This window comes from Schistocerca cancellata, chromosome 5 (assembly GCF_023864275.1).
Source record: "Schistocerca cancellata isolate TAMUIC-IGC-003103 chromosome 5, iqSchCanc2.1, whole genome shotgun sequence".
NCBI classification, from domain to species: Eukaryota; Metazoa; Arthropoda; class Insecta; order Orthoptera; family Acrididae; genus Schistocerca; species Schistocerca cancellata.
In genome coordinates this window covers 240,964,100-240,973,916 of record NC_064630.1, presented here as the reverse complement: position 1 = coordinate 240,973,916, position 9,817 = coordinate 240,964,100, and the positions used below count along the sequence as shown (strand labels likewise).

The 9,817-nt window shown below is 44.7% G+C and overlaps 1 pseudogene; it reads right to left on the bottom strand.

The window, feature by feature from the left end:
* Positions 1 to 1,839: 1,839 nt before the first annotated feature.
* LOC126189092 (5S ribosomal RNA) lies at positions 1,840 to 1,957 on the bottom strand (annotated as a pseudogene).
* Between the last annotated feature and the right edge of the window lie 7,860 nt (positions 1,958 to 9,817).

Sequence of the window (9,817 nt, the reverse complement as noted above, 5' to 3'; positions counted from 1 at the left end):
ACACTGCCTATCCTCCTCATTTGGAACCATCATTGTGGAAAAACACATGACGCCACCTAAACTATCGACAATAATTTCATTATTATCTTCGACCTTCGACGAGCTCGAGCGGTGCCCAGCCACTTCGCAATGTTGTTACCACTCTAGTTTCTGCGACGACCAGTGGTTGCCTCGCTGGTACTTCGTGCGTTAATTTGCTTTTGACCTCCAACGTTCCGTGTGTCTAGGAAATTGTTACAACAAACATACACAACATATAAAACACATTTTACATACACAAACCTTGTTCCCAGACCCATACGCACTTGGATGCTGAACAAGAATAAAGGTGAACTTTTCACCGCGCCCATGACAGAGCACGCACTGCGCCGATGCTGGACAAAGGGACAAGAAAAAGGAGACCTTGTTATTCCCAAACATTTCTCCATTACGATCAAATTTCCAGTGTTTGAACCATGCTGATATTTCGTCGAGATTCAGTTGGATGCTATTGAAATTTTTACCGGGAATAATTTCGTCGTAGATAACTGCATTTACGAAGAGCCTGAGATCCAATTGATTCTCACCGCTGGGTCATTAAACCGACAAGCAAAGCTACTGTTCAGTGTCACGTGTCCAAATCAAGAGAGGTGGCGCAGAGTTTAGCGCACTGTAATTCGGGCAGACAGTGATTCAAATACCCGTCGGGATATCCAGATTTAAGTTTTCCGTCATTTCCCTCAACCTTTTAAGGCTAACGCCGGGTTAGTTCCTTTGAAGGGTCTTGGTCGATTTACTTCTCCAACCTTCCCCAATCTAATCCCGTGCTAAGTCTCTAATGACCTCGACATCGACATCGACGGAAAGTTAATCACCAATCTTCCACACTTTCTGCTTCTTAGAGTAAAAGATGATATATCTTTCTAAAAGCACCGCTCACAACGACGCTAGTAGATGGCCTGCCCCATTTTCTAGCCCTCCTTTGCCTCAAAGTAGTATTAATCTAAAAAAAATGTTCAAATGTGTGTGAAATCTTATGGGACTTAACTGCTAAGGTCATCAATCCCTAAGCTTACACACTACTTAACCTAAATTATCCTAAGGACAAACACACAAACCCATGCCCGAGGGAGGACTCGAACCTCCGCCGTGACCAGCCGCTCAGCCCATGACTGCAGCGCCTTAGACCGCTCTGCTAATCCCTCGCGGCAGTATTAATCTCTACACTGTGATTTCCCCTGGAGGTCAGTGTGCGTTTTCCCTCAGCACGCGATAGTTTACTCTGTCAGTAGTTGAATGCAGGTTGTTTTAGGAGAGTTAGTAATATAACGCTGTCTTTCGTTATAAGTGTTTGTGCTGTTCCTGTCACATTAAGGCTTCAGAGCATCGCTCGTGCGAAAGTCAGCTTCTCACGTTATATAATGCGTACTATGGATGAAGGGCAACAGGTAGATTTCATATGTCTAGACTTCCGAAAACCATTTCACCCTGTGCCCCACTGCAGACTGTTAACGAAGGTACGTGCATACGGAACAGGTCCCCAGATATGTGAGTGGCTTGAAGACTTCTTAAGCAATAGAACCTAGTATGTTGTCCTTGACTGCGAGTTCATCAGAGACAAGGGTATATTCAGGAGAGCCCCAAGAAAGAGTGATAAAGCACTCCGTCTTCAGGCCACAAGTGGCCCATCGGGACCATCTGACCGCCGTCTCATCCTCGGTTGAGGATGCGGATAGGAGGGGCGTGTGGTCAGTACACCGCTCTCCCGGTCGCTATGATGGTTTTCTATGACCGGAGCCGCTACTATTCGGTCGAGTAGCTCCTCAGTTGGCATCACGAGGCTGAGTGCACCCCGAAAAATGGCAACAGCGCATGGCGGCCTGGATGGTGACCCATCCAAGTGCCGGCCACGCCCGACAGCGCTTAACTTCGGTGATCTCACGGGAACCGGTGCATCCACTGCGGCAAGGCCGTTGCCAAGAAAGAGTGATAGGACTGCCATTATTCTCTATACACATGAATGATTTGCCGGACAAGGTGCGAAGCAGTCTGCCACTGTTTGCTGATGATGCTGTGGTGTACGGGAAGGTGTCGAAGTTGAGTGACTGTAGGAGGATACAAGATGACTGAGAAAAAATTTCTAGTTGGTGTGATGAATGTCAGCTAGGTCTATATGCAGAAAAATGTTAATTAATGCGGATGAGTAGGAAAAACAAAACAGTAATGTGCGGATGCAGCGTTAGTACTGTCTTACTTAACACCGTCACGTCGTTTAAATATCTAGGCGTAATGTTGCAAAGCGATATGTAATGGAAGGAACATGCGAGGATTATGGTAGGAAAGGCGAATGGTCGACTTCGTTTTAATAGGAGAATTTTAGCAAAGTGCGGTTTTCGTACCAGCATCTGAAGCTGACTGTAGAACGATTCTGATGCTTCTAACATACATTACGCATAAGGATCACGAAGATAAGATACGAGAAATAAGGGCACGTGTGGAGGCATACAGACAGTCGTTTTTCCCTTGTGTTGTTTGCGACTGGAATAGGAAAGGACATGATTATAACAGCCGCACGGAGTATCCTCCACCACGCGGGACTGCGGAGTATCGATGTAGACGCAGAACCTTTAGTGGGGAAACGAAATAGACCTACAACGTGTCTGTTCTTGTGTTTTCACTGTTTTGAACTTTCAACTGCTAATTTGTAAAAGTTTACTCGCACAACGGATTTTTATATGTATTAATTAAACGAAACACTTTTTTATCCTTGTTGCACAGATTTTATTGTTACTGTACGACCTAGGTTTCGTGTTACACGTCAATTTTCTAGTACACTCCGTATTGTTAATTATTTCAGTGTCATTATGCTTGACGTTCTGATCCTTTCTGTTTGTGTTATGACGCCAATCTTGGCGTCCCTTCAGCTATTTAACACTCCCGTGTCCCAAGCTATGCTTTCCATCGAGTGCATCACATGTAATCTGCCGAAGAGTACAATATTCCGCCAAACAGTTTCCTTTTTTATAGCGTTGCTTTTTTTCAACAAACAGCTACATAAAAATGAGACGGAGTCCCTGGTGGATTTCAAAAAGCATTCATCTATACAAATTTTTAATTATGTGTCCATTAGTAAAATGAAGTTTTCTGGAGATGTGGTCACCATACAGTAAATATTTGAGGAAGTGCTGTCATAAACTAATCCGATGAAAATATTCCATAGAATATGAGATCATTTTTTTCCGTTAGAGAGGTATAGGTGCTACAATGTAACGCAAACATATATTCACAGAATGTATTAAACAAAGGTAAATGATTAAGTTCAAAGTTGATTTTCATAAATTTCATCTCCGATTCCAATACACTTTCGAAATCTCCTGAGAACACCACACGTAGCACTTCTGAGGTTGTGATGTTCTAAGACAGCACTATTCATAATCCGAACGAACAATTCGTCTCTGGTTTTTACTTTATTTTTGTAGGCAGCCCGTTTCAACCATTTCCTCAGGCAAAAATCTGAAGCTGGAAAGGAATTTATTTCTCTGATATTTAGTTGAGGATCGTTTCTAAACCTGAAGTAGAAAATCATTTTACCGCATGATTGCATTTTGTACTCGCATAAAGATGAGTTTGCCTTGTAGGAGATAAGAACTTCTATTATGTTCTTCAGACAGTAGTGTTAGAGGTGAAGATAAGCAGCAGGGAGTGGAGCAGTTGAGCGCATGATAGAATAAACAGGGACTACGATAGCAGTCTCTGTGGTTGTTTGCGCCGGCCGCGGTGGCTCGCGGTTCTAGGCGCGCAGTCCGGAACCGCGCGACTGCTACGGTCGCAGGTTCGAATCCTGCCTCGGGCATGGGTGTGTGTGATGTCCTTAGGTTAGTTAGGTTTAAGTAGTTCTAAGTTCTAGAGGACTGATGACCACAGCAGTTGAGTCCCATAGTGCTCAGAGCCATTTGAACCATTTTTTTGTGGTTGTTTGCACGTAGCCCTGGTAACTGTTCGCGGCAGCAGCGATACGATCGATAAAGCGGATGCCACAGTAGTACAGCACACAAGCTTTAATCGCCAATTATGTCCGGCGTGACCTTTCATACGGAAGTTGGTAGTATCCCATTCTTCCCCAACCCGAACATGTGCTTTGTCTCTAATGGTCACGTCTTCGACAGGACATTGACCCTTAATTTCCATTCCTTTCACCGAATTAGCAAATAAAGGTAGAAAATATTTACAAGATATATTTTTGTGCATATACCAATACCTTTGGGCCGACAGCGAAAATTCTCTGGAATATACAAAAGAAATCAGATCGACTGAGGAAATCCTGTTTAATATGGACAAAAACGAATAGCCATAAATGCCACTCATTAATACTCCTCAAAGTGAGAAAACAGAAATCAACTTTAAAAAGCTGCTTATTGAACATTGATACCATCCACAACATGTATATTCCTTACATGGTAAAGTATTTAATGGATATTCTCATGTCTCGTATTTTTTAATGGTGATAGACATAATGAAAGCTGAACAAAATGTGATTTGCAAGCTTCAATAAAAGTGTAATTAAGGACCATTCTATGACATGAATATGGAATACCTTCAAAACTACCCGAAAATTGGCCGACAACTTGATAGTGCCACTGATCGTAACTGATGAACCGTTTCATCTACATATACATTCATACTCTACAAATCACTGAAAAGAGCATGGTGGATGGCATTTCCCATTTGACCTATTACTACGGCTTTTTTCGTTTCACTCACGTACAGAGTGCGGGAATAATGACGTTTTCAATGGCTCCGTGCGCGCTTTAATCAATGTGACCTTTACTTGCATGTTTGGATGAACAGACATTGATGATGATAGACAAAAAAAAAACGCGCACACACACACACACACACACACACACACACACACACACACAACAGGCCTTGAAGGCCCGAAGGTAACTGCCAGCTGCCGTGACACCCTGAGCCCTTAGGCGTCCCCGGATGGTGGTACGGAGGGGCATGTGGACAGCACATAGCTCGATGATGATAGACAGCCGTTCGAAATTACTTCCAAATAAATTCACTGAATGCGAATAATTTGGCCTCAGCTGAATCAGGTATAGATATACTACCTATTTGTGACAATTGAAAATTTGTACTGGGCCCCCTCCAACTCCTAATTGCCTCCTCACACCTTCTCCCTCTTCCACCTGTGAGGTAACGGGCGAGTTGTGGCGCCTTGCAAATATTATATGTTCGGAGTTGGGGCGGCCGCACGGACCGCTCGGCCAGCCGGCGCCTGGCAGCGAACACGTGGTGCCGAACGTTAGCCGGACGAGAGGGGCAGCTCCAGCGCATGGCCCAGCCGCGTGGCTGGGAATTCCGCTGTGACGAGGACGGTGCTCTGTGTCGATGAAGGAGATGTGCATGCCGAGAGTGCCAAAGATGGCGCACTTTGTGAAACCATCATGGCAGACATTTCACAGTTCGTTTAGAAATTAATAGTAGCCAGATGAATCACGATACCTATAAAAGAAACATGTACATTTCTATTATTTGCACGCCGATTCTGATGGTGTAACCAGATTTTCAGTATCTTTATTAGTTTAAAGTTTAGTACCTGACGGTAAATTATACGAGTAACACCCAGCTACGAATTTCCAAAATTTAAACGCTTCATCCGATTTCATCGATCGACGTGTCTTCAGAAAGCTATCAGTGTAAACCTAAATTGGTATAAATTACAGGCATGTAATTTAAAAAGTACATGAGTTACTGGAGGTCAAAGTGGCCGATTACTATCGATCGCATCAAGCCTTAAGTACTCCACAGTTAACACGAAGAAATGGTAGCAGCATGCTTATAAATATATTTATTCGTCTATGTCTTTGTTTATATACTATTCATGAAGAAGATGGTTAAATATTTACTGTGTTTTAGAAAGCACAGAGACATTAGGCTACTGGCCTGCCTTTTGTTATATTCCTTTGATATATGTTTATTTAATTTGTTTATGTATCTAATAATGTCTGTTAGAGCGTTTTTATGGTCCAGCCGTAGGAATATTTATTTAATTTCAAGTTATTTAAATGTAAATCCAGTATTTCGCATGTGTTTCATTATGTTTGTGTGGGTGCGTTGGCTTGAAGACATGGCGCGAGCGCTCTAGCCAGTCACAGCGCTGGTGAATGGGGAGACTGGATGGAAGTGGGAGAAGAGTATCATTTCGAGAGAGGAGAGGTGCTGAACACGACGGCGCGTCGGACGCACGGAAAGACTTGGAGAGTGGAGCGGTTTGCGCGTAGTCGCGAGAGATAGATATAATTCGGAGTGCCGACTTGTGAGCTTGTGAGATTTCCGAGGTTTCTACAGTGAAGACGTAGTGTGCGTTTAGAAGTGAATATCTCGCGAGCTATGTTGTTGTTCATAACTAATTACGTGCAGTAGGAATCTATTGTTTCCCTGTTATTCAACATATACTTCATTTAATTGCTGGACCATCGACATCATTAAGTGTTTTGCAGAAGTATACCGCATTCTCAAAAGTACTTCTACTATCGTACTCATCATTTAAAGTAGTTAAGATTGTACGTGCAGATTTTATTTAATTGCAATCTTTCATTTATAAATTTATATGTTACATTCCTAATTCGCAATTGCCGAGTGATAGAAACCTTCGACGATTCGATTCATGTGTGTATTCTTATCGTATACTGTAGACTCAGCAGTATTTGGCCTGTAATGCGGCAACTACGTATCCCAGCCCCTAGACAACGAAACCAGCCAAAACTTCTAATATTGCAACGTTGAGTCGGAGGGTGCGTAGTTGAGGGCCAAACCATTACACCTTTCATATTATTTGAAAGCCCGCACACCTGATACCCTCTTCTAACTTCCTCCTTAAACTCTACTTTTGTCAGCCTGCCCCCAACATCCCCTCCTACCACTTCTCACGGTCTATCTCCTGTGTCGTCCCCACCTTACTGGGAACTGAGTGGTTCTTACCCCCACACTGGTATGTCCACCAAGTTTGGAGACAGACCGCAAGGTTTATTACACTACTGGACATTAAAATTGCTACACCACGAAGATGACGTGCTACAGACGCGAAATTTAACCGACAGGAAGAAGATGCTATGATATGCAAATGATTAGCTTTTCAGAGCATTCACACAAGGTTGGCGCCGTTGGCGACACCTACAACGTGCTTACATGAGGAAAGTTTCCAACCGAATTCTCATACACAAACAACAGTTGACCGGCGTTGCATGGTGAAACGTTGTTGTGATGCCTCGTGTAAGGAGGAGAAATGCGTACCATCACGTTTCCGACTTTGATAGAGGTCGGATTGTAGCCTATCGCTATTGCGGTTTATCGTATCGCGACACTGCTGCTCGGGTTGGTCGAGATCCAATGACTGTCAGCAGAATATGGAATCGGTGGGTTCAGGAGGGTAATACGGCACGCCGTACTGGATCCCAATAGCCTCGTATCACTATCAGTCGAGATTACAGGCATCTTATCTGCATGGCTGTAACGGATAGCGCAGCCACGTCTCGATCCCTGAGTCAACAAATGGGGATGTTTGCAAGACAACCATCTGCACGAACAGTTCGACGACGTTTGCAGCAGCATGGACTATCAGCTCGGAGACCATGGTTCCGGTTACCCTTGACGCTGCATCACAGACAGGAGCACCTGCGATGGTGTACTCAACGACGAAACTGGGTGCACGAATGACAAAACGTCTTTTTTGGGGTGAATCCAGGTTCTGTTTACAGCATCATGATGGTCGCATCCGTGTTTGGAGACATCGCGGCGAACGCACATTGGAAGCGTGTGTTCGTCATCGCTATACTGGCGTATCATCCGGTGTGATGGTATGGGGTGCCATTGATTACACGTCTCGGCCACCTGTATTTCGCATTGACCCCACTTTGAACAGTGGACGTTACATTTCAGATGTGTCACGACCCGTGGCTCTACCCTTCATTCGATCCCTGCAAAACCCTACATTTCAGCCGGATAATGCACGACCGCATGTTGCAGGACCTGTACGGGCCTTTCTGGATACCAAACATGTTCGACTGCTACCCTGACCAGCACATTCTCCAGATCTCTCACCAACTGAAAACGTCTGGTCAATGGTGGCCGAGCAACCGGCTCGTCACAATACGCCAGTAACTACTCTTGATGAACTGTGGTATCGTGTTGAAGCTGCATGGGCAGCTGTACCTGTACACGCCATCCAAACTCTGACTCAATACCCAGGCGTATCAAGGCCGTTATTACGGCCAGAGGTGGTTGTTCCGGGTACTGATTTCTCAGGACCTATGCACCCAAATTGCGTGAAAATGCAATCACATGTCAGTTCTGGTATAATATATTTGTCCAATGAATACCCGTTTATCATCTGCATTTCTTCTTGGTGTAGCAATTTTAATGGCCAGTAGTGTACGTGTAAGTTATCAGCATACTACTCAAACTTTTTGCAGCAGGTAATGATCCCCTAAACGACAATAATAACGAGACTGCCGATTCCGGAAGACTAAGCTCAATATATATAGTAGGAAAAATTTTGTGACTTATCTTGATAACAAAATTGCTGTCTAATTTTACAGGCTTCTCACAATGAAGCTGCGGAAGTGTACAGTCTAATTTTGTGACACTGCATCTACTGCCGACATGAAAGTCTTGCATTGTGAATTATTGACGAGAATATCGAGTGCTAGAACTCGCATCTACCGTTGGCAAACGTATCGTGAGTGATTAAAGCAAGCGGTGTTGCACCCGGGAGTTTCTCCTGGATCCGTGAAAGCACTGTCAGCAATCCGTCGCCTCCGTGCGACGTCCGCCACCTGTATGTGGCGTCTTGCTGGTGTAATGGCTTCGCCACCCCGCAGTATCCGTAGAGATACGAGCAGCTGGGGCGGCGGCGTAGCTAGATCCCGCTAACGAGACCGCCAGTTGCGCCCCGTGTCGCACGCTAAGGGGAAACGTTTGCGGCCGAACATGTCTGCAATATCTATCCCGTATTTCCATTTAGACGTGTCACGGTACCTCGCAGCTGCTGTCTGACCCAGTGGCATCTTGCATTCGCCCACCTACAACGTAATGGCCTCGCGCTTCTGCACCGGAAACTCCTGAGTAATGTGCTTCAGAGCGGAATAATTTTATTGTACATGTTTAAGTTTTTTATAATTTCTACCAGGTGACCTGAGAACAGAGTAGGCGTGCCAACCAGGATCTCAACAAGGTGCAACAGGCCTCAGAACAAGGCAAGTAGAAACGCAAGCTTTGGTCTGCTGTTAGTTTGGTGCATAAGTTCGTAGCGTTTTTTCATAAGTTTAACAAACACAAGAGAGAGAATAGAGACTTTAGCGATCAATACTACATTACTGGCATTTTAAATTGCTACACCACGAAGATGACGTGCTACAGACGCGAAATTTAACCGACAGGAAGAAGATGGCCGGCCAGGGTGGCCGAGCAGTTCTAGGCGCTACAGTCTGGAGCAGCGCGACCGCTACGGTCGCGGGTTCGAATCCTGCTTCGGGCATGGATGTGTGTGATGTCCTTAGGTTAGGTAGGTTTAAGTAGTTCTAAGTTCTAGGGGACTGATGACCTCAGAAGTTAAGTCTCATAGTGCTCAGAGCCATTTGAACCATTTTTGAAGAAGATGCCGTGATATGCAAATGATTAGCTTTTCAGAGCATTCACACAGGTTGGCGCCGGTGGCAATACCTACAACGTGCTGACATGAGGAACGTTTCCAACCGATTGCTCACACACAAACAGCAGTTGACCGGCGTTGTCTGGTGAAACGTTGTTGTGATGCCTCGTGTAAGGA